The 27144-nt window shown below is 45.7% G+C and overlaps 1 protein-coding gene across 9 annotated transcripts in view; it reads right to left on the reverse strand.

Annotated features, from left to right (window-relative positions):
* The window catches only part of MEF2A (myocyte enhancer factor 2A), a 674395-nt gene that overhangs the window by 622133 nt on the left and 25118 nt on the right, over positions 1-27144 (reverse strand). For 5 of the 9 annotated variants that reach the window (XM_069625048.1, XM_069625042.1, XM_069625044.1 and 2 more), the window contains exon 2: positions 13960-14077. The exons of 3 other annotated variants lie outside the window; for them this stretch is intronic. The gene's annotated coding sequence lies outside the window, so the exon portion shown is untranslated. Of the gene's footprint in view, positions 1-13039; positions 13073-13959; positions 14078-27144 lie in introns of all 9 variants that reach the window. One more of the 9 variants, XM_069625045.1, reaches the window with a different exon arrangement.

A 27144-nucleotide genomic window follows, 5' to 3' on the forward strand; every position in this document is an offset into this window, starting at 1 on the left:
AGGGTGTTAGATTTAGTGTCCACACACTTATTGGCAAGAAATAAGGGGAAACAGCTGCAGAAGGGAAGTATTGGACCTGTTGTGAATGTTCAAGGAGGTTACCCCTACAGCAGAGGTAAATACAGAAAAAACAATGGAAAAACCAAAAACGCAGGAAGAGGTAAGCGGAACACCAAAGGGTGAATGCACAATGACCACAGCGGACAACGATGCAACCAAAATATACCCCTTAATGACATGACCAGCGGTAAGATACAGCGAGCCTCTGTATATACCAGCATGCCCCACCCCCACTCCCTCAAATGGAGCGGTAGCCACGGCACCACCACCATATGACAAAGGAGGCCTTTATGGCCCGACAAGTGCACCCCCAGTTAATTTAGCGAGATTAACCAGAGATTTAGATCGTCAGCTGGCGCATGCACAAATGGAAATAACATGGCTAAGGGCACTGTGTGACCAAGGCTAAATGCTACCGGGGGAGGAGAAGTACCACCGTTGTCCGTAGCAGATCCCACACCCCCGCTAAGTGCAACCGGTGAATTAGCCCCAGCAACGCCAGAACCAGTGCAGTCCGTATTGTCTCAGGGAACACCCACATCACAAGGGCGAGAAAAAGAATGGCGATCAGGAGAGTTCCTGTTCCATCTGAATGATAACCCAGTGAGAATCATACACCCAGCCACCCCAGAAAGCCAGCGCAGAGAAGGACAAGAGGAGAACGGCGAGGAAGAAGAGGAAGTAGAGGAGGTGTGGAGTGATCTAGACAAATACGAGGAAGGAGTGGCAGCTGTAGGAACCCCACTGCCACATCATTTTGATGACATGGATCCACGATCACCCCCACAATGGCAGGGTAGATTAAGGGAGCGAGTGGGGAATATGCTGTTAAGTAAGACAAAGAGAGGGAGAGTAAGTAAAACAGGAAAGAAGCATAAGTTGCAGATGCCGTTAATACATAAAGGAGCAGGTAGGCCGCACTATATCCCGTGGGCCCAGATGGTTAAAAACAACTTGTTGAAACTCTTCCCCCCACTTGCGGGAGGGGTGGGGAAATGGATACATGCGTTCGAGAAGAACACGGCAGGAGTACCGTTAGCGATAGGTGATGTTTGTTAGTGTCCGCCGTCGCTGATAAAGCAGACGCTGTGTGGGAAAAGGCACGATTTCCGGGAGTAACAATGATTTGTGACTGCCACGATGGATCACCCTTTAACAATGTTCGAGCACAAGTATGGGACACATTGCGGCGCACATTTCCAGATATTCCAGATTTACATTTGGTAATGCAATGTACAATGGAGGAGAACGAGGACCCTACGCAATTCATATTGCGGGTGCAAGACTTGTGGAGAAGCGAAACTGGTACAGCGTGGAACCAATCCACCGCTTTGTTCTATTTTATAATCAAGAAAGGGCTCCCGAAGGAGGTACAAAAGGCCTTGGACAAGATAGCTGGGATAGAAGACAAGGGTTGGCCCGAAATTCAGAGCATAATTGTGAACCACTGTAGGAGGATCAAAGAGAGAAAAGGAGATAGCACAAAAACGGCTGGCCGACGAAGCGAAACTGGTACAGAATAAATTAGTGAAGGTCGCCGCCATTAACGCAAGCACGGCAACAGATAGGGAGAACAAGGGGGATGAGAGTACAGGGGGAAGGCCAGTCGGAATAGCAGCGGTGTGAACAGTGGGAGGACAAGGACAGTGGGATGGAGAGGAGCAATACAGAGGACCACAGTGGCAAGAAAGGCCGGCAAGAGGACGAGGTGGGTACGGTCACCAGAGAGGGGGGTTCGGAGGTATGGGGAATAGAGGACTCGGGGGCAAGGGATGAGAAGAGGACAGCAAGTGTCATGTTGGAACTGTGGGAGAGGGGGACACTATTCAAGGGATTGCAGAATGCGACATTCAGGGTATTTCCAAGGGCAACCACCCATGGACAATGAACAGGTGGATTACCAATGGGAGGGGGAAGACCACAAGACCAATGTTATAACGAGCCCCAAATGCAGCAAAGACAACCACCCTCGCAACTACATCACAGTGCATCACAGCCCATGACAAGACAAAACACTGTAGGAAACGCCAGTAGCAACAACTTCGCAACAACTGCACATGGTTCACCTGCACCGTTCCGTGGCGCAACAGTAGTTGGAGATAATGTTTTCTCAGTGCCCGGACGAGAAAGGTACGCTGATTAGGACAGCCCACAGGGAGCACTTGCATGTCCAGTCCTATCTACCACCCTACGTGCAGAAGAGGAACCACTAGTGGGGGCAGAGATAGGAAATAAGCAGTTTATCTTTATGGTATACTCAGGAGCGGAAAAATCATGTCTCATGGGAGGGCAGTTTCCGCTCTCAGGCAGGAATTTGGAGACGCAGGGTTTCTCTGGGGCTATTTTAAAGGTTCCTTACACCAAAGATCTTGATATAACGGTGGGGGATAAAACAGTGTGTGCACCCTTACTGTACCACGAAGACGCACCAATCAACTTGCTGGGTAGAGATTTGCTAAGTAAATTGAACATGACCATTTTGTTTACTGAGCGGGGAATAGTGTGTTCCAGCCCAGGAGTATGCCCAGTGAGAGCAATGTTAATGATTAGTACAATAATGAATGAAGTTGTGGTGCGAGGGATACCCATTGATATAGACATGTTTATCTATGGCATCAAGTTGTTAGCCAGAGTAGTACCTGAGATAACGAGAAAAGAGTGGAGGACACCATCAGACTTTATATTCCGCCCAATTGTAAATACGGATGTTGTGCCAGACATCATAATGTCCATAGATATCGAGGCAGTTCAGGTATCGAGCAAAAGTATTGTGGTCATAGGCTTGGACACGCATGGGTGCGAGTGGAGAACTATGCTAGGCATAGATCCGAACATAATGCTAAGAGACCTAACTGACGAAGAATTATTCACTGACAACGAAGATGGAGAAATAACAAGGCATAAAATAAGCAGTGTCGCAAAGCAATTTGCTGTGCAATTATGTAGTTTTGCTAATTAAATTGGCACTTGTGTAGCACAGTTAACTATTTAAGTTACCCTGTTCTATGAAAGCACAGCTAACCCTGCATTCCTCTCTTGCCTTCAGAGCTCTCTCAACCCTCTTTTCTCTGTTTACGGCAAGTTAAAATGGACTAATGGAGAGAGAGTGCAGCAGTAATCATCCCCTTTACTCATGTGGCAAAAGGCCGGTGTGAGAGTGCTATGCACATTTTATTTTTCAAATAATTGCAAACCAGAACTAAATCGGGATAATACTGTTATTAAGCTAGCTGTTATTTTCTTTTTAAAAGGCTTTCAATTCCTTTTCTAAAAATGTAATTGGTTACATAATGCGTAATTACAGTATTACCACTGTAAAACAATGCATTGTCTCCATGCTTTACAGTGAAGTGTATCTAAATCTGTGACAAACAGATTTCATTTTGTTGGGGAATACCTTTGAACATGTACATGACCACGCGGCCAAATGCTTGGATGGAAAACCTAGTCCTGTGGCCTGCTGGTTACATGTAGCTTGCAACTGGTGCTCAACCCATGAGCTCATCCCATACTCCTTGACATTCTATCTTTCCATGTTGGTTTATACCCGCTACCCTGAAAGTGAGATGGCCGCAAATTACAATATTCTGCCTAGTTTGCCCAGTTCTCTGCCTGCTATGCCATCCACTCTGCTTAGTACACTGTAGTTGGCCTCTGGAGCTCACTTTGCTCTATGATTAGGATTGCATTATATATTTGCACCTAGAGAGTGCTGACCAAACTGTTTTAAGAGCCTTTTTATCATATCATTTTATTTGTGTCCATTCATACAGCTAACCTTTTTGCAGACAGTCATCCAGGGTTCGTAAAATATTTTCACCCACTCGCATAGTCGAGAGATTTTAAGAAGGGCCAGTACCATTTACAGGGAATGTTGGAAACCTTTATTTAAACTTTACTTTGTTTGCAGTAAATGTCAGATAAGTTTCACTGTGCACGGCTGGCCTCTGGGTGGCAGCAGTGTGCCACACTAAAGTGGGTTTGTGGTGACATGCACGATTTTACCAAAAGAATTTGCAAGGCCTGACTTATTTCACTAATGTCTTACTTCAGCTGTATATAAAACTGCTGTATTGTTGCTCATTTTATATCTTGGGTATAAGTATCTGGTGGCATTAAAAACATCAGTACACAATTGCTAATCAAATGGGTTTGTTTGCTAATCAAGAAAAATGTAATTAGCAAACTCTGCTAATCAATTTTTGAAAACTAATGTATGCCTTGAATAATAATAGAAATAAGCATACTGTGTGACATCATGATCCAGTACAGAGAGGTACACAACCCACTTATGGCTAGTGTTAAGGCCCCACCAACAATATTTGAGGAAGACATGGCAAAGGTGGCACCAGAAATGTGGACTGCAGGCCCCCATGATGTAGGGTTATTACATGAAGTGAATAAAAATGAAACTTAAACCGGGTGCCATACCGCCAAGAGTGAAACAATACCCAATTATCCAGAGAGGCAGAGGAAGGGATTAGGGAGACTATAAATGCACTCCTTAAACAAGGCATAATGGTGCCATCAAGTAACTGTGTAACACAGCCATCTTTCCGATTAAAAAAGCAAAAGGAGGGGCGTGGAGGATGATCCAAGATCTCAGCCCACTTAATGACGTCATTAAGTGGGCGGAGATCTTGGATTTGTCTGACCGTATCACATATGTGATGTGATACGGTCAGACAACGGCACACACTTTGTGAATGACCTCTTCAAGGAAGTGACGTCACTCTTGGGGGTTAAGCACAAATTGTGTTCCATTTATCATCCGATGGCTAATGGAGTGGTGGAAAAGATCAACGGCCTGCTCAAGAGTAAGTTGTCGAAATTGTGTAACACACTGAAGAAAAACTGTATATTGCTTACCCCTAGCACTGTTCCAACTCCGAACGGAACCATGTAAGGACCACCATCTCAGCCCCCATGAAATTATGACTGGGAGGAGGATACACACACCACTCTCCCCTATTAGGAGAGCATCAGATGCACACAGGGCTACCACAGTGCTGGGGGAAGAATTCAAGGAATATTTGACTTAGCTGACAAGCGAGGTACACAGCATAGCGCAACAAATAGCACTGCCTTTTACTGAAAAATGTGGCAACTAATACTACCACACCAGCTGCAGACAGCCCAACTGAGCCACTGATGCCAGGAGCACAGGTATATGTGAGATGTTTTGTCAGGAGATGGAATTCACCAAGGTTTCATGGCCCTTATGAAGTGATCTATATTACACCCACCGCAGTGAAAGTTAAGGGACTTAAATATTGGGTGCACCTCTCAGATGTGAGGAGGGCACGCGATTGTACACTCCCTCAGAATGAACAGGAATGTGCAAGTGGTACTACAAGTGAGGTTGGGCAGCAATAATGAACTGACCAAATGCAAAAAAAAGGTTTTAAGGAGCTAAAGAGAATGATGTATCCTTTGATTTGCCTCACTCTACGTCCGTCTCTCTCTTCCTTTCATCCACTTTTCATCACTATCAACTTTCTCTTGCTATGAAAGTACACAAAGAAAAAAAGGCTATAAATGAAGCAATTGGCAGAAAAGTTTATGACAATGATAAGTGCAGCAACCGTTACAAAAAAAAAGAGTGAACATGAAATGTAAATATAAATATATAATGTACATATTCTGGATCGTCCCTCCAATTGACAAATGGCCCAACGAAGCGAACTCACGGAGAAAACACTAATGCAAGATAGCAATAGGGATGCCATTAGGGCTCAGAAGTTTAGCAACGTTGAATGTGTTTTGAAATGCGCTGCTGTTCTGCTTTCTGTGATGTTGTTCTTCATGGCCTGGTACTACACTCTCTTATCACTGGTTAATGATATGCACAAGGGGGGGGAGCGGGGCTAAGCTAATACGAGAAGAGTCAACCCTAATATGGACTGGAGTAAAGACAATATGGGGAGAAAAATATATCATTGGTGTTAACGATACAAATGTAACACAACCTTCAGGGCACACCCCTGCTGATACAATTGTCTCCTTGTTACATCCTGGCATAAATATGAGTGATGATTATGAGTCCAATGAATATGATGGCGACTATTATTAGCCGAGCAACTCAGCAAAGCATGCGTGTACAGACAACCATAGAACCTAACTCATATTCCACTGCCAGTAACAACTATACACATGCCATGGTAAACGACACTGATACTGCCTGGGCTGGGATGTTCCCGATACATTACCAAAAGGTGAGAAGATATAAGGAGGGAGGGAAAAGAAGAAGAAAAAGGGGGGCGGGAGGGAAAGGTACGACATTTATCATGACCTGGGGTTAGATGAAATAGAAGACACCCGCCACCCTGATCAATGTAACAAATGGTATTCAGACATGAGTGCTACGGCAAAGCAAGCAACAAATGAAAGCTGTTATGTCTGTTCACGCATACCACATGCATCAGGGACACCGAAAATGTTGGTACCTCAAGAAGTGCCCTTGTCGGAGGCTCAATGTTTAATTCACTTAGTTTTGTGCAGGATAGAAAGCACCTTCCAGGCACACACAGTCACTATAGAAAAGCTGGAAAATGAGAGAACATGTACGAGCCGGCGCCAAGGAATAATTTGCCTCAAAGAGTCATTTCTTGTCATCCAAGGGACGAGGTATGCAGAGAATAAGTGGCACAATGAAACTATCGAATGCAAAGCAGAAGCACTCTGGGTACTGTCTGAGGATGCATTCCAATGGATAAAGGAAGCATGCACCCCCATCTGGTCACAGCACATCACTAAGCTCACATGGATCACAGCACTAGAAAAGCCTACAAAACACAAAAAGAAATACTGCACCAACTATGCTTCCATGGAGAAGGAAAGGTTAACATGGGGGAATCAAGGAAATGCAACAAGACAGTAATAATACCTGATATGAAGAAAGGCACCGCAGCCCTCATGGACATGTACTGGATTTGTGGCAAACAAGCCTACCTGCATCTACCTGCATCCTGGAAAGGTACTTGCACCTTAGCCACTCTCCATACAGCCTTGATGGTAGTACCAAAAAGCCATACCCAAGGAACAGCAAGAGAATCGGCTGGCAAATCGGCAGCAGGGCAATCGGCTGATCTATCGACAGCGCCCAAACAAGCAAACACAGAACTTCCAGCCTATGAACTGTTGTCAGAATACGAGTTGAAAACAAAGTTGTCATGAAGCAAAAGATCATCCAACTATATTTCGTTTGAATCATCAAAACTCCTTGCTGAGATCCTGCAAAAGTACAAGCTTTTCTCATCTGCAGAGACATTTTTCGCATCACTCCTAGCACCAGGGCTCCAAGCACGAGCAAATTCCAAATGGTTACAAATAGTGCGCTGGGAGCTAATCCAACTGGCCGACGACACTGAAGAAGGATTCAACGTTATAAAATAGAGCTCCGCGCCCTGCGCCTAATGACAATGCAAAACCGATATGTTCTAGATCTCCTCACGGCGATAGATGGTGGTGTTTGCCGAAAAATTGGGGGGGGCCTGTTGCACATTAATGCCATCTGAAGATGCAGATAACGGGCACTCTCACATGTGATAACAGCAGTTCACAATTTAAGAGACAGGATGAGAACAGAGGGCGGAGAAGAAGAAAGCACATGGTTTGATAACTTGTTCAGCTGGATACATCATGGGTGAATGTGATGATGAAAATACTTGCCCCCATCATCGTCTTTGTGCTACTATTCTTCTGCGTGTGCCAATTAGGCCTTCGGTGTTGTGCAAAAAATTATGCCTACCTCAACTATGATGATGGTAACAATGGGCCGACCAACAACGGTAGCAACCATGATAGATGCACAGATGCAAACAGGGGAACATAACACTCCAAAATACAGGATGACTGCCATCTACCGCCAATATGGGGACAGAGTTGACAATTTACACCACACCACAATCAAGGAACCAACAGAATTGCAATGGTATAACGAGGTATGGGTAGACCTGGATGGGGATGGTGGGCTATCGCTAAACCGTACCCCAGGCGAATATGCAAGGAGAAGTAATAGCTTAAGAAGTGTATGTAGAGCATGGATGCCAATAAAAGGTACCCCTGCCTGGGATGAAGCAGTTGCTGAAGTTGAGTACTACCGAAGGGAGAATGAAAGAAAACAAGTGTCATAATTCGTTACTTTAGATGTAACAAAAGGGGGGAAATGTGCGCATCCTTTACTTCTCAGTACAAGACTTGGACCAAGTGCCTCCAGTAGTGGGCTCACCCCTTGTCCTTATGCGATGCCAACTTTGGTTGACTTTCGCGTAGATGGGACCTCTGAGCAGGACACAGAGCATCCATTTTTGTACCCCCTTTCGACTCCATCTTGGTAACTAGGCCTCACTGCGATAGTACAAAACGCTTCTCTTCCCTTTGTCGCAACGACCAGACGCACATGGCCCCCACCATCATTCCCACTCCGACTGGAAAACCGCGGCTCCATTCTCACACTGAAGCCGGAGGTATTTGCAACAAATAATGAATGTAGCACATCATTCCTCCTCCAAGATCACTGTCCTGCATGTGAACCAGTGTGAACTAAGCACATAGCTCGTTCATCTCCACAAATGTGTCCTTGCCCCCGCAACCTCGCCAGTGGAAACTTACTGCCATTGTGACCCTGTGTCCCTGCAAGATATTCCTTTCATGTGCCAGACCAATGACCACGCCAAGATGCCCACCCAACAGAGCCCCCACTAACATTAGACCCCTGCTGCAGTATATCGTTGCCTACCACTAACAAATGTCACATACCAGAGAGTCTTTTGAGCACAGACCCACGTTACGACCAGTGTATTATAGTGGTCAAGACCCTTAACCTAAGACTTGTATAATCCAATGTAATTGATAGTATAGATATACGTATGATTTTTAAAGAGACATGATAAATTACTGAAAGACTTTGAACAGGTGTTATTTAGTGCATGCATTTTTGAGAATATATTATGATAGCTTAGTTAGTGACCACCCTGCTTTGCAGCGACCTGACCTTCACTCATTCAGAGCACAGATGTCTGACGTCCATCTTCCCGCCAACCAAGCAACCAACCCGGAGGAAGAGATGCCACCCGCACCTAAGGCACCACATGAACTGACCAATCCGGGACCAACGTAGTATCCTATGTTAGTTGCATCATTTGCCCTATAAAATGTACTGTAATGTTAATTCTTGCAGAGTGCTCTCAGATGCAGCAGAGATCTTTGAATGCCATTTACTTATAAACCTTGCCTTGAACTCTCGCAGCCTGTTTTTTGCCTCATTCCCCGTCTGGGGAGTGTCTATTTTATTCTTTTGCACGTGTAAGACGGGGAGGGCATAAACAAAATCTTTACTAAATGTTTCCGACTTTTCCCTAGCGAAGAGCTTTAAAACAGTCCCACTAGCAGGCATCAGTTTGGCCTCTACTGCCGTGTTTCTACTTGGTTTCAGGTTTTATTCCAATTATTCTCCAGGGGGATGGGAGAAAGTGGTCAGACAGCCAAATCGTGAAGGCCAGTCAGTTTTTCAGAGTTACCAAAAACGTTCAAAATCTATTGGAATTCACTCTAAGCAAACGTAATAACATAAAATGCACAGGAAAAGGGACTGGTTCACTGTTCAGGGAGTCACTGCTACACAATCTCCCCCTTCACTGCTCATCATCTGTGAAGACTTGGTTGGTCACACTATACAAAGTATCTGGAGGCAAAGGTTGTTCACAGAGTTCACATTTGCCATGGTTGCCGATAATAAATCTTCTTTAATGCTTCCATCCTTAGATCCTAACAAACCAATAATCCAATGTATTGCCACACGCGTTTAGCAGCCAACCACAGAGACATCAGGAACACCAAGTGTATGCAATGTGCGTACTGTACTGCCTAATCTCAAAGCGATCTGCCTCCAGCTTTTTCTCTGCATTCCTACATAAGTCCTCCTTTCTGTCACTCATCTGCCATTTGGGACTCTGCGCTTGACGTTGCTACCAGTCGTGCGTTGATGACTATATACTAGGGATCTGCAACCCTTGGTTTTCTCGATGCAGTGGACTATGATCTCATTTTCCCTCAACAGTAAATAGGTTGCCTGGCTAATTGGCATTGTAGTCCAAAACATCTGGAGAGACATTTGCCTAGAATAGTTTCTTTTTATAGAACACCTTTTTTTGGAGAGCTCTACACCATGGGTTTTACTATAATACTTGATCAACAGCTGAAGGAAGTAAGGTGCAGACCGCCCACTCGGATTTATTCTGTGACCTGGATATAACATGCAGATTTTTACTGTAGCCAAAACATTGCCCCATTGACCCAACATGCAAAATACATGTTACACACAGATATTCGAAGCTGGTGCATTCACCTATCAGGCTATCTTATTTTATGTTCATCCAAGTCCCCTTTAATCCCTGCCCAGTCTTAAATCATAACTGACCGTACAATCAATCAATGTGCTGCTGAAAAATGAGCAGACGGAGTTGGTTTCCTTTGGGGGTTGGAACGAGCCCATCTGATCACCTCCTTCACTGGTCTACCAATTGCTCATTCCAGACAGTCCCACCCTCTGCACGGACGTACCTTATTCTCTGTGCATACACATCTATCAGTCACTGTCAAACTGGAACAAGCCAATGGGTCAGGACGGCAAATTAACACTCACACACACACACACGCACGCAACTCAGAGCAGACCTCGGAGCTTGCCGTGCCCTGGTGAGATTTGTTTTTTAGACCAGGCATAATTACCCGCTTTACTTAAATGTATCCATTGTTCAATCAAGCTTCTGTTTACTTTCTTATCAGGGCCGCAAGCGTTGAGAAGCTGAAGAGCACACATTTTTCTCACCCATGAAATGGATTAGGAAGAAGGGTTTGTTTTAGGTAGGGTAACATACATTAAATGCTAAGTGGAGCAATTTCCGTATTATGGGGAAAGAAAACAAAATGAAGAAAGACATGTTCAGTTCCAATGATCTACATCACCAAAAGGTGTTTGATGTTTGTGCCACTTAGGATCTGCAAGGAGTGCTACCTGGTACTCATTCTGACATCCACTAGTAAAGTCCCCCTTTACAGAGTGGTCATTCACCAACAACACACAAAAGGAAGCAGAGCGTATGCGCATTGTACCAAGTGACACACCGTTTAGCTTAAAACCCAAGAACAATCCTTAAAATGACTGTTAACCTACAATGTCACTTTGACCATATCTCCGTATGCCAAACAGAACGTTCAACAGTCCCACACGCATGTCATACTCAAGTGTTCCCATTCTTTCTTGTGCATATCTCTATTGGAAGTCTTGATGGATATTTCTAAACGTGTTTGCTTATATTAAGTGCCATTAAAAGCTTCTCCAAATGCAGAATTTGCCCATCGCACAGGATCTAGATATGGTGAGGATTACTCATGCAGAGAAGTCCAGGCCTAGAAGTTCCTGCAAGATCCTCTTCCAGCTAGGATTGAGCAGATTTTCATAGGGTGGATTTTGTAATGGCCTGGCCACGATAAAAGCTTTTCTGATGGTATATGATCCTGCCATTAAGAATACGAAGCTAAAATCATGCATTTCCATGGACTTGATAATATATAGGCCTGAATCCGTAAACTGATGTAGCACACCTGCAAATGAATTGGTTCTATATGGTTAGGCAGTGTAAACAAACATTACTACCCTGCCTCACAGGATAATCCTTAATTGGTTCTCACAATGGCAAGAAAAATACGCCAATATTCTCCACTTCAATTAGAGTAAGCTAATAAAATACATTAACAGCAGTTTGCTATGGAAAAGAGCTTCCAGACCCAAGGTAGACTTGCAAATGTAAGCTCTTCAGCAGACTCTACACCCCTTCTAAACGAGACTCCCCTACAGCCCTCTAGTAATAGGACTGGGTAACTACAACTAGGTTGAGGAGGGTAGGCAAGGCAGATTATGCAGACGAACTCCCAGAAGAGCCCAGACTCAGCCCAAAAGTAATCGTGCATCTCACACCATCCTTACCATCCCCAAAAAGCTCCTAGCAGGCCTCAAGAACTTCCAGGCAACCCTGTCCGAGACCTTACTTTCAGAGGAGCCACAGATCAAGCACACCCTCATTTAGGAGTCCCTGTAGCACCTCCCACCTTTCCCATCCATAAAGCCTGCCTGTTTGGGGGCTAGGAAGTAAGTAGAAGAGTGTGGTCTCCTGTTCCCCTGGGCATGGTTTAAACACAACCAGGGAGTGCAGAAAGGCCACCAAGCATGTGCCTGAGGTGCCCGAGCATCTCTGCATAGAGCGCCAATAATGGACTGTTGGCCTCCTAGAGTGCTCTCCTTAATAGGAATGCTGCCTTTGACCAGGTGTCTGCCATGCTTCATTGTTCAACTTGCCCACTAATTTCATTTTCTCATACTTCAGTTCAGTGGCTGGTTTACCAATTCACTACATATTATAGGGCAACAATTATACCTCTCTTCAATCACACACCCTTATGTTTTCATATTGCGAGAGGTCTACGATTTGGTTTCCCTGACTTTTTCCACTTTTCCCTTTGGCCCAGATACCCTTTCACCCAATAGACCATGGTCTAGATGCCACACGGAGCAACATGGGTTCAATCCCCGGGTCCGCGCTTAGAAACCTCTGGGTATTAAGCACGTTATAAATAATCTATCATATCATATCACTCTGGGTAGGGTCACAATTCCTCTCTACGCAAACAAAGTTTGGTGCTTTAAGACCACTGGTGATGTGTGTAGTATAAAAGACTAATAACAAAACATAGTTTAGATGAATTGCATGCAAATATTTCCTATTCATTTCTGGTATGCAAAAAATAAATAAATAAATAAATAAATAAATAAAATAAACCCTAACTGGATATTCCTATTTCATCAACCGCGAACAAAATCCTAGGTACCATCAAAAGTAACATAGGACTTGCTGCCAGAAACGCCAGTCTAAAGCACTGCACACAAAAAGTGCTTACAATTCAACATCAAGTTACTTACTTTATCTGCCTCTGAAATACTCTGCCTTTCAACCTACAACCAACAATACCATCTTTATTAAAATCAGATTCCTCCATTAACAGGCAAACAATATATAATATCAATGCACCAATATAAAAACCCAAGCAAATCTATATGCATTAAGAATTCTGACTGATTGAAATACAGTAATGTTAAAACCCCAGCAAATGCAAAAACAGTAATTTTCCAAATTCAGGCGAGTCCAAGCCACCACAAAAGAGCGTCTCGAACAGATTCACGCAGACTATAAACAAAGCTCAAATCGTAACAATTCATTCTAAAAACATTGCTTCTAAGAAAGTCTTATTATTATAATAAAACAGGGGCTTAAGCACTTATGCAAATCAATGAAACATTTACAAATCAATTAAAAGTGCCTGAGATCTTCAGGAAGTCCCAATGCGCAATAGCATTGTCTAGTCTAACATCCCTGATCCCATTTGCCTTGTTCATTTAATGGCAAATATTTAGACTGGTCATCAGTATCAACCACCTTGACTCTGGTTTATTTCATTCTACACAATCCCCCCACCTTGCACCATATTTGCTTGCAGGCTAGCATACATTTTTCAAAGAAGAAAGGCTGCCCACCTTTCCATCAGCCAGATTTTAATCTTTAACCTGCAGAGAATTTAACAGCTAGTAGTAAACAACCAAGTGCCTCATTAGTTGTAGAAATGCCACGCCTGTTACTTCAAAAATGTAATTTTTTTTAAATTCCAAAAGTTTTTTTCATATACTTTGCAACTACAGGTTAGTTACTTTTGTGTGAATTTGCCAACTCAAACTAGAACAATTGCATTTCTTGCAGGCTATGTAGCAGTAAAGTTATTCGATTAGTGGAATGCTCCAATCACACGATACCATAAACAACGAAAACCAGAATAAGGGCAACTTACTTGCTAAAAGCGGAGTCAGTCAGTTGCCAAACACAGCTTCAATTCAGAAGTGTGGCTCCCAAAATTAGATGAGATGCAATTCCAAACTCCCTTGCCTGGTCTTTTGCAAAATTGAAAACTTTTTGGGGAAAAAAAAAAAAGAGAAAAAAATAGCGTTAACAACTAAAAAAACACTATTCTCAGGAAGTTCAAATATTCAACGGTTTGTCATAAGTGTCACAAATTGCTATATGTGCATCACTCAAAGCGATTCTTTTTCAGGCTGCTGGGCCGTTAAAGAAGGGAAAAGCAATGTGCACATCCGATTTCATCCCACCCAAAAGAAACAGTGCGGCCTGACGTCGCAGGTCACACAACCTCAGGAAGAGGTCAGGTAAATTAGCATCACTATCGCAACTACCACCCCGTCATAAGAGATGGGACAGGATTCATTAATGGTGGGCGTTTAACTGTAAACCTGACAGAGAGATGTTATGTTAACAAGTTTGATGAAGCCCTTGTTCGCCCTTAGGCATCCTGGCGCTGGAGACACCTGTCCCAGCTAGACCATGTCCCGTTTAGAAAAATAATGTCTTCAGGAGACGTCTAAATTCCGGTACATTTAAAAGCGAAGGGGGAGTGCATTCCATAGTCTACCTGCCACCACCGAGAAAGCACAGCCTCCCACTCTGGACTGGGAGAAACTAGGCATGCGCTACCAGAGCGCAAAAGCTCAGCCTGGAAGGTAGGAGGGGAATTTATCACGTAGATAATCCACCCCTTGAAGATAGTAGTCCCGATGGACTAAACAGAGCCTTTAACTCCACACATCTGGCCACTGGGAGCCAGTGGAGAGAACGCAGAACAGGAGAGATCTGGGCACCGTAAGGTGCGTTGGTGGCCACTCGGGCCGCCAGAGTCTGCAGCAACTGCAACCGGATAATGAGCCCCACTGGTTTAGCCAGAAACAGTGCATTGCAATAATATATCTGCTCAAAACCAGTGAGGCCACTACAAGGGAGTCGCAGGTGACAAGGTAAGAAAGGTAAAGCCTTGCGCAGAATCCTAAGGTGGAAATGGCCAGCCTTGCGAACTGCGCCAACCTGAGGGGCCATAGACAGTTTCGAAGATAACATTACCCCAAGATTCCCAACAGTCGTCATTGGAGAGGGAAAACCCAAGTGCAGCAGGCCAGAAAGATGGAGTCCAAAGAGTAGGATTAGGAGTAGAACCCACCACCAGGACCTCTGTCATGTCCCCATTCTACTTCAAACAAATTCTTGCCCATCCACTCCACCACAGCTGTCGGGCACTGACTCAAGCACAACACCTCCGCCTGGTTAAGATCTAAATGGACCAGGATCCTGGTGTCATTGGCATGAATAGCACTGGAGGCTGGAAGAGCAGATGAGACAAACTGAATGGAAATGTTAACCCATGCCAGAGGGTGGGGCATGGAGGAAAAAGGAGGAAGAGTGATTGACACCTGTCAGCCAGGAAAAAAAAGAGAACCAGGACAGACCCGGAGAGACACTGCAAGGCCAGGCAGGATAGAAGAATCGGGTGGTCGACAGTGTCGATGGCAGCAGAGAAATCTAAATGTATCAGGGCAGCCACTCCTCCACCGTCCACCAGCCTGGCCATGTCATCGACAACCGATACCAAGACACTCTCTGTGCCGCGCCCCGGGTGGAAACCAGACTAAAAGTGGTCTAAGAACCCAGTGGATTCCAGAAAGGAGTAGAGAAGAGGAGATACCAGAGAGTCCAACAGTTCTATGAATGGGGCAGAAGAGGGATAGCGATGGTATATTTAGGAGGGGGAATAGCATGGCCTGTTAGAGCTCCACAGGGTTGTGACCAGATTGAAATGAGAGATTTAACAGATTGGGAGACACAAGTAATCATGCCACTCAAGATGTCCTTGAAGGCCACCAGAGGAACAGGACCAGAGGGGACTGCTGATTTAAGCTGCAAGACATCTTTACCTACCACTCCGTCAGAGAACCTAGGGAATTCCAACCAGACATGTGGGGAGCACTGCATTACTGCTGCCAGGTCCGAAATGGCAACCCAATGTGTCAGATGTATATATCGGCCCGTATAGCATCGATTTTGGTAATTAGGTCTTGAGCCAAAGAGTCGCAGAATAGCTGTGTTGGGCATTAAATTTGCAGTAGATGACACGGATTTGACAATGGAGATTACCTCCTTAGGATGTGTGGGATGTATTTACCCATGCATCCTAGCCCTACCTCAAAACTGTGCAGTACTGACATGAAAACATCATGATGACCAGAGCTTCCCAGAAAATGCACCGGGAAATGCAGGAAGAATAGGCTGCCACCCATTTTTGCCGATGTTATGGGCACAGAAGGACGCTGCCTAAAACCACCATTGGACTACCCGCACAGTAGTCTGAAACCATTGTTTTGACCCATGTGGAATCATTAGACGGGGTAAATATGGGGATTAAGCTGTCGCTGCCCATCATTTTGCCCCAGAACAAAAATAAATAATTGGAGTGGGTAAAGATGGGGATGCGCTGTCGCCGCCCATCATTTCATCCCAGAATCCAGGACAGCTGCGCAGTTGTGCGCACACCAAAATGGTTACCTAACTTGCCACCCACCAGTGTAAAGAAAGGTCTTTGTTGACAAAATCCACTGCTACTGATGTCAAAAAGTTGCTGAAATCGTGACTCATTGGACCACTTTAAAGATTCAACCCTTTTTGTGTGTGTTTAGAATGCATTAATCCAAGAAAATCCCAAAGTTGCATGCAGTGCCAACAAAATCCTCTAGGCGGCACTAGCGGTCTAAACTCTGACTGGAGAATTGAGTGCAGTTGCTGTACAAAGGGATTTGACTCAGCTGACTTCAAAGGCTGCATTTTAATTAAAAAAATAGCCACATACTGTTCCCAGAGGCCTGAAGCCTGGGAAACCCTCTCACCTCTAGAAGCTTCACACCAGGAGTTAGAATCTCACATGACCTCTTGATTGATAGAAGGCAGACTGGCTGGGAGCTTCCCAGAGACCACACAAAGGACCCTTTCCTCTGAAAGGAATATGTTAATTCTGAACTGTTTAATGTCAACAAAGCCCTGCCTGCCCAGAGGACTGACCCACCCAAGTCTTGGAGGCGGACCTCAACACTCTGAGGATTGAATTGAAAAGAAAATATATATTTTACAAAAACACTGATAACTCTTTGTAATCAAATGACAGAAATGTATAACTTTGAGAGCTTTAATTAAGAAAATGTACCTTTCATTCAAGGCCAAACTCGAATTTGAGTGATGTTCTGGGGCAAAACCCCATTGTTTATTAATATTACAGACTCCCTGTTTCAGCTAGACAAACGAAAATGCATTGGTATGTGGGTAGATATGTGAGGAACAGTTGTGTAAAATTTAATGAAGATCCAATGTTGTGCAGCACATGAATAAGTGCTAGAAGTGGCCGTTTTTGAATGCAAGCTCTTAGGATGAACACATTTGGACAGAGACATGGCTAAATTCAGCCACACCATGTATATGTGATTTTAATCAAATGTGTACCTGTGCAAATATGTTTTTAGGTCAGATATAGATTGTGTATAAAGTTGACAGGGGTGGGTTCTCTGTATCATAAACAGACCTCATCATGATGACGCTTCATTTCATTCCCCCAATCAAGTAAGGGATGAAAGCTGGACCAATGGAAAGTGGAGAAGGGCAAGGCTAGTGATGCGACACACACACCCACTTGGGGAACATATAAATGGACCACTGAAACTTAGGTAGGGACCTAAAATTCCATTTGCTGCAGCGCACTTTGCTGGACCAGACAACATCCCGAGATCCAGACTTCAAATTCATCAACCTCCTGAAAGCCAAACTAGAGACTTCAAAACCCAGACCAGAGGGAAAGCAGTGCTGTGCCTAGCTGTGAGCAGAACCCAGAGAGAAAGCAGTGCTGTGCCTAGCAGAGAGACCAGACCAGGCGCTGTGAGCAGAACCCGGAAAGACCTGACCAGACTGTTGACCAGATCGTGACAAGTCGCTTTCCTGTTCAAAATCTCTTGTGAGTACTTAGCAAACTCAGAACACATCTCTTAGTTGAATTCATCTAATTCAATTTATTTAACCCAAGTAGAACTGCCTCCTAGCTGTCACCTGTCATTCTAGCTGCAAAAATTTGTCACTTGTCATTTTGAAAAAGTGTGCGTTTAAAATTTACAAAACCAAAAACGACCTTTACTAAATTGCTCATATCTCCGCAACCGTTTGGGTTAGAGACTTGCAATAACTTTTATTTGGAAGCTGAGATCCCAGGCTTTCCTAGGAACCTAGAACCACATCCCTACCCCTTATAGTTTTACCGCAATCGCGGAACACGCACCCGCGAATTTTGCCGCGATTTGCAATCTCTTCACATGTAAAAAAACTGCTGATGCTGATTTCCATTTGCTAGAAATTCGTTTGACCTGATAATCATTCCGGCATCATTGCTAGTGTGAGCCTGGACTAATATTAACTAGATACCACTCATCCTGAACCTCTAAAGGGGAATTAAAAGCAAATTTAGCATATTTCTCATTCATTGCCAGCACATATCAAAGCAGTTTGGGCCTGTGATTTCAAAACTCCTATCTGTTTTCTGTTGTTTAAGCTTGCTGGGGTGAACTGAATTACAGTTGATTGCATTTCTGAGAACTGTGTGCTTCCTTCCATTCCTTGCATTGCATAAAAAGGGGGGGAAGGGCTTGCCAGAGAAAAGTGATTACATTGTCTGTTGAAATCATATTGAGTATTTTCTGTATTGCATTTTTATTCAACATTATATCCATTTGAACTACATAAAGCATTCTTTACCACCTTTTTCTGTTGTACCATTTACCAGTGTGCTACCTTATTCATTTCATGTCCACTCATTAGTCATTATAAAGAAGTGTGCTAGTGCCAGATTCTCCGTTGTTAATATTTCCCATATCAGATAAAGTGTGATATTCAATTATTAATTTATTATAAAGTGTGATATCTATATTTTAATTTATCAAATAAACCTTTTAAACTTGCAAAACAGAACTACTTCTTGGCTCAGTGGGGTCAGGGGGATTCCAAGAGAGGGGTGTTATACAAGGGTAGTCATCCAGAACGCATGAACTGGACCTAAAGATATATCAATAAGGGTTTTCATTCAGTATCATAGACTAGGCGTTAACTTGGCTGTAGTGCTGAATTGAATCCTCTTACAAATTGGGGGCTCGAGCCGAGACGTTGGGTTAGATTTACCAGTTGTGCAGCTTAATACAGTGTGCTAACTGACGGGATACATACATCCGGTCGGATCACCACGCTGCATTACGCTGTGAAGCATTCCTCAAAAGGGACACTCCAAGAAAAGTTCTGTTCTGCAAAAATAAAATACTAACTTCTGTAAGTCAGGACAGAGACCAATCTCTAGAATGACGGCCTTAGTAGACATGAAAATAGCCAGAGAGCACTTCTTACATAAGTTATTTGTGAGAGGTGAGTGGACTCACCAGGACCAAACAGTCTGGTTGCAGGCCATCATGCAACAGGTCACGGAAACAGGGTCAGACCTATGGAGAGATCAGGGTCCATTACATGAGGCCCTGAGTGAACTATATATGGCTCCTAAAGCCAAAGAGGAACACAATAAGATTGCCAGGATAGCAGCATACCTGTACCTATATATGGGAGACATGCAGGATAGATGTGCTGAAAGCCAAAATCTGGCAAATAGGCAACAGATGGAATTACAGAAGGTCCAATCTGATCTGGACTCTTCTGAGCAGAGGCTGCAGAGGAGCCAGGAGTCAGAAAATGACAGCAGACTGTACATTACTAAAATAAAGGAGGATATGGATGTACTGCAAAAGGAAAAGTCAGAACAGGATACCAGATTTCTGGCCTTGCAGAAGGAACACCAAGAAGGTTTGGACTCCCTACTGCAAAGCCAGAAAAAGCTGGAGCAACAGCTAGACTTCAACAGGGTATGTGCTGAGCAGGTAGTCACCCTGCAAGGCCACCTAGATAGAGTGAAGGCAGAGAGCAACAAACTAATTCTGAAAGACCTGGATACCCAGGCAGAGTTTGATGAGGAGCGCCAGAAAGCTGGTGCCTTTCAACGGCAAAGGGACGACCTGGCGGCACAAATGCAGGCTCTTAGTCAGGAAAGAGACGCCATAGGCCAGGAAGTCTGCCATTTAAAAAGAAAAATGGAAGAAAATCACCTGGCCCACCAGGGACTGGGTGACCTCCAAAAAGAAAACCAGAACTTGGTAGAGCACACCAGAAGGGTGGAGGATGCTCTAGCAAGAAAGGAGCAGGCCAATAGGGACATTGCCCAGGAGGTAACCCTCCTGCAGCAAAGACTGGCCCAGTTCTCCAGGACCAACCAGGAAGCACAGAGGGAAAATGAGGCCCTCTGCCAACACAATGATAGGCTCCAACAGCAGGTAGCGATGCAGGAGAAACTGATAGAGTCGAGTAAGGCCTTAACAGAGGAACTGAAAGCACAAATGCAGGCTCTTGCATTGCAACAGGGAGCAGGGGCGGATAGAGATGAGGTCCGCTGGGAAAGAGAGACTCCTGACCATAACCGCAGGAGCCCTAACACCAGGGGCCTTCATCTTCCCCAGTCCCTGAACTCTGCCACCCCCATGTCCCCTGGCGCACATGAGCACAGGGCCACAGGGATGGCAGATTACTATCCAGCCAGAAGCATGGGGCTCATAGGCCAGGACCACTCAGGAATGGAGGGGTGGGCATCCGGGTATGGGCACCCAAGTACAATACAGTTCAGTGGGGAACCCCAGGAGAGTAGGCCCATTAAGGGCATCCTGAAAACCTCTGCCCAGTTAGGTCAGTGGAGGGGGTACCCATCCAATCCTGGCAGCAAGGAGGAATCTGAAGACTCCTCTGAACTGCGCAGGACACAGGAGACCAGGTCCCCACATTCTGCCAGCCATTCCCAGGCTCGCAGAATCCGGGAAAACCTGGAAGAACAGACGGGAACCTCTGGGAGCAGTGCCTCTGAGTCCGACGAAGAATGGACAAGGGTTACCCGAACCAAAAAGGCCAATAAGGCAAAAAGGGCCTTGCTTAAGGACCCCTTAAAGCAGATTAAGGCGATCAGGAGCGTCATCACGCCTTACCATAAGAACTCTAAGTATTCTGTTTGGGAGCACTTAGAGTTGTTTGAACAAATGATGGAGACTTTCCATTTGAAGGACAGCCAAAGCTGCATTCAATACGTAAAGTGGACCTTCTCCCCGGAATACTCCAGTTTCTTTGCGGGGCTGGAGGACCAAAATCATTTAAGATGGTCCACCTATAAGGCGGCCATCCTGAAACATTTTTCTGTTCACAGAAATCCTCAAGAGGCTCGCAAGGCAGCCTACAATTTGCAATGTGGGGAGGATCAGGCCCCACAAGAATTTGTGCAGGAGTTAAAGCGGGCTTTTGCACAGACCACAAGAAGGGTGCGCACGGATAGCCGTGATTTTATCAACACGTTTTTCCATGCCTTGCCCAAATATATCATGACCCAGCTCGTGAGGGATTTTCACGAGAAAAGATCTTTAGACTGGGTCATTGAACAGGCTACCCGCATCTATGAGGTGCAGAAGCCCATAGAAAATAAAAGCAATGCCCAGAAAAACCCCAAAGCCAACAGCACCCCTGCTGCTGCCAAGGTGGCAGAGGTAAAGGTCACCCCCGTTTTGGATTTGGAGATGGGGGGGCCTAAAAACCTACCTGCACCGAATAATGCTAGGCCCAGAAGGTCCTCGGGCCAGTCACAGACAGGGAGCCAGGGAGGCAGCCCCACAAATGGGGTCCCTCGCTCTCCTGACTATGTAAGTCCTCGCTACAAAGGTAACAGACCCATCCTGGGTTATGTGTGGACTCCTCCAGCCCAAGGGGGGGGATCCAGCCAAGCACCAAACCCAGGGAACTTCCCTCCAAACTTCCCACAGGAGGGCAGAAATGTACCAAACCCTGGGCAGAACTTTTTCCCCAGATATCCACCCGACTTCCAACCCCAAAATCATCCATCCTTCTTTCCTCAATTCCCTGAGCCCAGACCACTGAATCCGGGAGAGGGGAGGCCAAGGGTGGAGGGGTACCAAAATCTTCCCAACCCGGGGTATTACCAAAGGAGGGATAGCTACCCTTCCCGGGATCAGCCCAGGGGAGAAAACAGGGCCCCGTATCAGCCTGAGCGGGTTTCCCAGTTAGAGCGCCAGGTTCAAAACATGGCGCGGGATATGGGTCATATACTGAGGGCGCAGCAGAACCCTCAGATCGGCGTGCCAGCGCAGAACGCACCCAACTCTGGACCTGGTGCTCCAGAACAATGACGGGGGCAGCACCCCGATAAATCACCGGTTCCCAGGGAGGAGGCACAAAGGGAAGGGGGGTGTAAAGCCTTGGAGGAAGCTTCCTTCCTCACTTGTAAACAGCCCCTGGAAACCCAGGAACCGGAAACAAAATCTCTTGCCCCTGAAAGTCTGCCTCCTAAGGAGCAGAGGGGGGGTAGGAGAAACAAAAGACCCAAACAGACTCAGTTTGAGGAGGAGGTACAGATCTTCCAATTTGAGGGAGAGGGATCCTCAGAGGATCCTGGGAAAAGGATTTTCTCCTTCAGAGAGGGGGGAACTCCTCCCAAAGAAAAATGGGTCCCTAGGGATGCAAATCATGACTGGGGAGATGTGGAGAGTGAGCTACCGCCGCCCACCATCTCATCCCAGAACCAACAGCAAGAAAATCCCCTGGTTCAAACCCATCCTGGGGATTGCCTCCAAAAAGGGGGGGGCGGCCCAGAAATGGAGCCAGGGGAACCCACAATGGCTCTGATCTCCAGTTGCAAAATTTTTCTTCCAGATTCCCAAGGCTCTCCACAAGATTCTGCCCAAATCTCTTCGCTAGCGATGTCCAAAACCAGAAAATTAGCCCACCAGTTGTCCAAAAATGTACATTATCTGTGCCCCCTTGAGGAGAAGGAGGGAAGATATTATGCCCCGGTACAAGTACAGGGGCAGGGTACAATCTCAGCACTGGTGGACACTGGATCTCAAGCTACCCTTCTGTCCAGAAGGGCCTTTGACGAACTGAATGCAGGAAGGGGAGAGAATTACCAAATTCCTCTCACCTCTCTTCCTGGACAACTGCAGAACTTTGACGGGAAGGAAATTCCCGTCGAGGGGACGGCAGACTTGGACATTAAGATCGGGCGACATAAGTTGAAACACCCGGTCATAGTTGTGACCCCAGAGGGCACCCCTTGTTTACTAGGGAATGACCTCCTGAGAAGGTTGTCACCCCTAATAGATTGCGTAAACAAGGTCCTCTGGACTCAGACTAGCCGACCCATAAAATTAAAACAGAGTGTCAACCATGTTAGTTTAAACGGCACATGCCACATGGTTGAACAAAAATCTGACCAAGTAGAATTTCACTTCCAGAACAACCAAATTCCAGACGTGACAGTAATAGCAGTAGGACAACAGACTGGTGATGGGGGGTCCTCTCTATTTCTGAAAATCAACCTTCCTTCCAGTCTAAAGTGGTATTCCATGCTGGAAGGAAACACTCTGAAATTCTATACCAATCCACAATCAGAAACTCCCACTCCTATAGTCCAGGAAGATGTGAAATCAGCTCAAAGCCTGACTGATGTTCAGCAAATTGGAGAGCAGTTGTTCATCCCTGTTCAGTTAAATGATGGGAAGGACTCTGTTCTCGCTCGAGTGTGTGTGAACAACGGTAAGAGCTTCATCAGCGAAGCCATGTTCCGCCAACTCCCAAAAGATCCAACCATTCCCACCTTCAAACTGATAGACAAATGGGAAATGGACCTGGAAGCACCCAATTCAAAACATCTCCTGCCAAGCAGGTGTATGCTCAAAATCTCCATTGGCAACAAGAGCATAGTCCATAATTGTTGGGTCGTGCGAGACGTCCCTGCCGCCTTTTACTTAGGCAGTGACATTCTCAATCGCTTTGCCATTAGTTTGGACCTAATAAACTTCAAAGCTTGGTCCCGATTAGCGGATAATCCCATGGGCTTTGATGATCCAGAAAAAGCATTTAGGTCAGCTCAATTGCTACCTTATGCGGTTGAAATTCAGGTTAAAGAGGAAGTCACCCTCCCAGAAAGGACCCGACAATTCTCCCTGGAAGTGAAAGTTAAAAGGGGACAAGAGTTGAAAAACCCTGATGCTTACATACATCCAAATGCTTCTCTCCAACAGCAAGGGTTGGGGGTAAACCCGACTCCATTAGTCAACATAGAACATGACACCATTCTAATAGAGGTGGATAACAGCGACTTAAAGAGTATTACTCTAGCCGCAGGCACCATTATTGGAATGGCGGTTGATGACCGACATTTCTCCATTGATCTTGTAAATGAACTGTTAGGACCAATCCCCAAGGACTGTGTTGACAGTGACAGTGAGGACAATACAACACCAGACAGGATTTTCACCCGGCATGGGGGGAACTTCCTGGTGTACACTTCCTGCCCCTATGGTAAGGAAGATGTGACGTGTGACTTCAGGAGGGATGAGGTGATTTTCCAAGTCCATGAGGGCTGCCTTTCCCACCTGAAGCCTCCGGTCCAAATCAGCACTCTGACCAGGGACTTCTCCACCCAGCTGGAGGAGGCCGCGGAGATAGCCAAACCAGAAGTCTTTCCAGGCTTCAGGCAGATGGTGGAAGAGAGAGTCAACCTAGCTGATGCCTGTGTGACTCTGGAACAAAAGCAAAAGTTGAAACAAGTTTTCTTGGATTTCCAAGATCTCTTTGCGGTAGACTCATATGACTGTGGTCGCACCGACATCCACACCACAACAATCCCCACGGACCCTGGCATGACTCCTGTGTTTGTGAAGCAATATCGCTTGCCTCTCGCATCAATGGAGTCCCTTACTGAAATAATTAAGAACCTTGAGTCCCGGGGAATAATCCGTCCAGTCCACAGCACCTTCAATAATCCGGTGCTGGGAATATTGAAGCCAAACGGCCAGTGGAGACTCTGCGCCGACCTCAGGGAGCTCAACAAACGGGTCCATACTTCCCGATGGCCTCTGCCCTACATTGACCAAGGGCTGGCCCAGATCCAGGGGTCACAGGTATTCACTGCAATAGACCTGACCAATGGATACTGGACCGTGCCTGTCAGTAGGGAGGACCAATACAAGCTGGCTTTTACCTTTGGGGGCCAGCAGTACACATGGACCCGGACTCCCTTCGGATACCTTAACTCCGGTAATGAGTTCAATATTTTCCTACATAAGGCCATGCCCGACCTGGGTACGAGGGGTAACCTGGCTTATGTAGATGATGTCCTCATCAAAAGTTCTTCTGTGGAGGAACACATAGCAGAGATCCGTTATGTTCTGACACAGTTGAGGGCCGCCGGAGCAAAACTTTCCTTTCAGAAAGCACAGTGGTGTAGAACCCGTGTTAATTTCTTGGGGCATGAGATTACTCCTCAGGGTCTCTGTCCCCAGGAAAAGAAAGTGGAAGCACTTCAGAAACTGAAAGACCCCACAACTCTGCGGGAACTAAGGAGCCTCCTTGGACTGACTAATTACAGCAGAAAGTTCATTGAGGGCTACGCAGAGATCACCAGACCCCTGATTCATCTCCTGAAGGGGGGGGTCAAGTGGGAATGGGGTCCAGAACAAGCCGAGGCAGTAAAACAACTCAAAAGAAGCCTCTCACAAGCGCCTTGCCTAGCTTACCCTGTCAGAAACAAGGAGTTCTTCCTGGAGACGGGGTTCTCTAATACGTGCTTGACGGCAGTATTATATCAAAAGCATGACAAGGTCAATAAAGTAATCTCCTATGCGAGCAAAACTTTATCCTCTGTGGAGGAAAAATTCAACGATTGTGAGAAGGCACTCCTGGCAACGGTGTGGGCATTGAAGAATTACCGCCCGTTTATCCAGGGGGAACACATCATAGTGGAGACTCCACACCAGCCTCTGCAATATCTCCAAAGTGACAGAATCCGGGCCGGAAATGTGAGTAATTCCCGAATTACTTACTGGATTCTGTCAATGCAAGGCTTTCCTGTGGAGGTCAGATATGGCCAAAACAAGAAGAGTCCACTCGCGCAAGGTCTGGCTGACTTGCATGATTGTGCCAGAGAAAACTGTCTCGAGGACGAAAGTCTAAAAATAAAGGACAACATGGAGGCATACCTTAATTCCCCCCACAAAGTCTTTGAAGAAGACAAGTGTGAGGGAATGCCCACTGTGTATGTGGATGGATGCTCTTACCATGTTGACAACAACGGGGAGAAAGAACTGGTGGCTGGCGTAGGGAATGCATGGGTGAATGAGTCCCCAGGACCCTCCGCTGGATACAAAATTGGTCCCCGAAGTAGTCAGGTGGCAGAATTGATGGCTGTGCATCAGGCCATCCTCACTGCTGTCCAGCATCAACTCCACGAACTGGTCATAATCACAGATTCGGATTATGTACGGAACGGGTTCGTGGAGCACCTGGTTAATTGGAAAACCAGAGGCATGTTATGTGCTAACAACAAACCCTTGAAACATGGGAAGTTGATCCAAAACATTGATGATCTGGTCACCTCGAATGAGATGACCATCTATTGGAAAAAGATCAAGGGTCATTCCAAAGTAGAGGGACCAGACAAAACTGGAAATGACTTAGCTGATCAGCTGGCCAAAACCGGGGCCATCCAAGGGGATCTAATTGAGATTGAGTCCCTGTTGGGGGAAATCCAGGTCACTGCCATCACTAGGTCCCAGACAAATGCTCACAATGACCTCTCAATTGCACAATGGAGTAAGGAGACCCCTGATGCTGATCTGATTACCGCTCAAAAGGGGGATCCAATAATTGGTAAATTTTACCAGCACCTTGAGGACCCTGAGAACTTTCCCCTGACGGATACCGATTACATTGGGAAAGAGGACCTAAGAGTGTTGATGAAATGTCCAAAAATGTTCCGGATCCAAGACGGTTTGCTGGTAAGGAAATCCAAAGCTGGCCACGATCAGTGGGTGGTTCCTACCTCATTCCGAAGCCTGATGTTAAGTCACGCCCATGATGCGGCCACCGCCGGTCATAGGGGGTTTCACACAACATTGGAAATCTTAAGAGAGGTTGCATACTGGCCACACATGGGGCAGGACCTCGACCAGTACCTGAAGGG

This window comes from Ambystoma mexicanum, chromosome 11 (assembly GCF_040938575.1).
Source record: "Ambystoma mexicanum isolate Mex_15411 chromosome 11, UKY_AmexF1_1, whole genome shotgun sequence".
In the NCBI taxonomy this organism is placed as follows: domain Eukaryota; kingdom Metazoa; phylum Chordata; class Amphibia; order Caudata; family Ambystomatidae; genus Ambystoma; species Ambystoma mexicanum.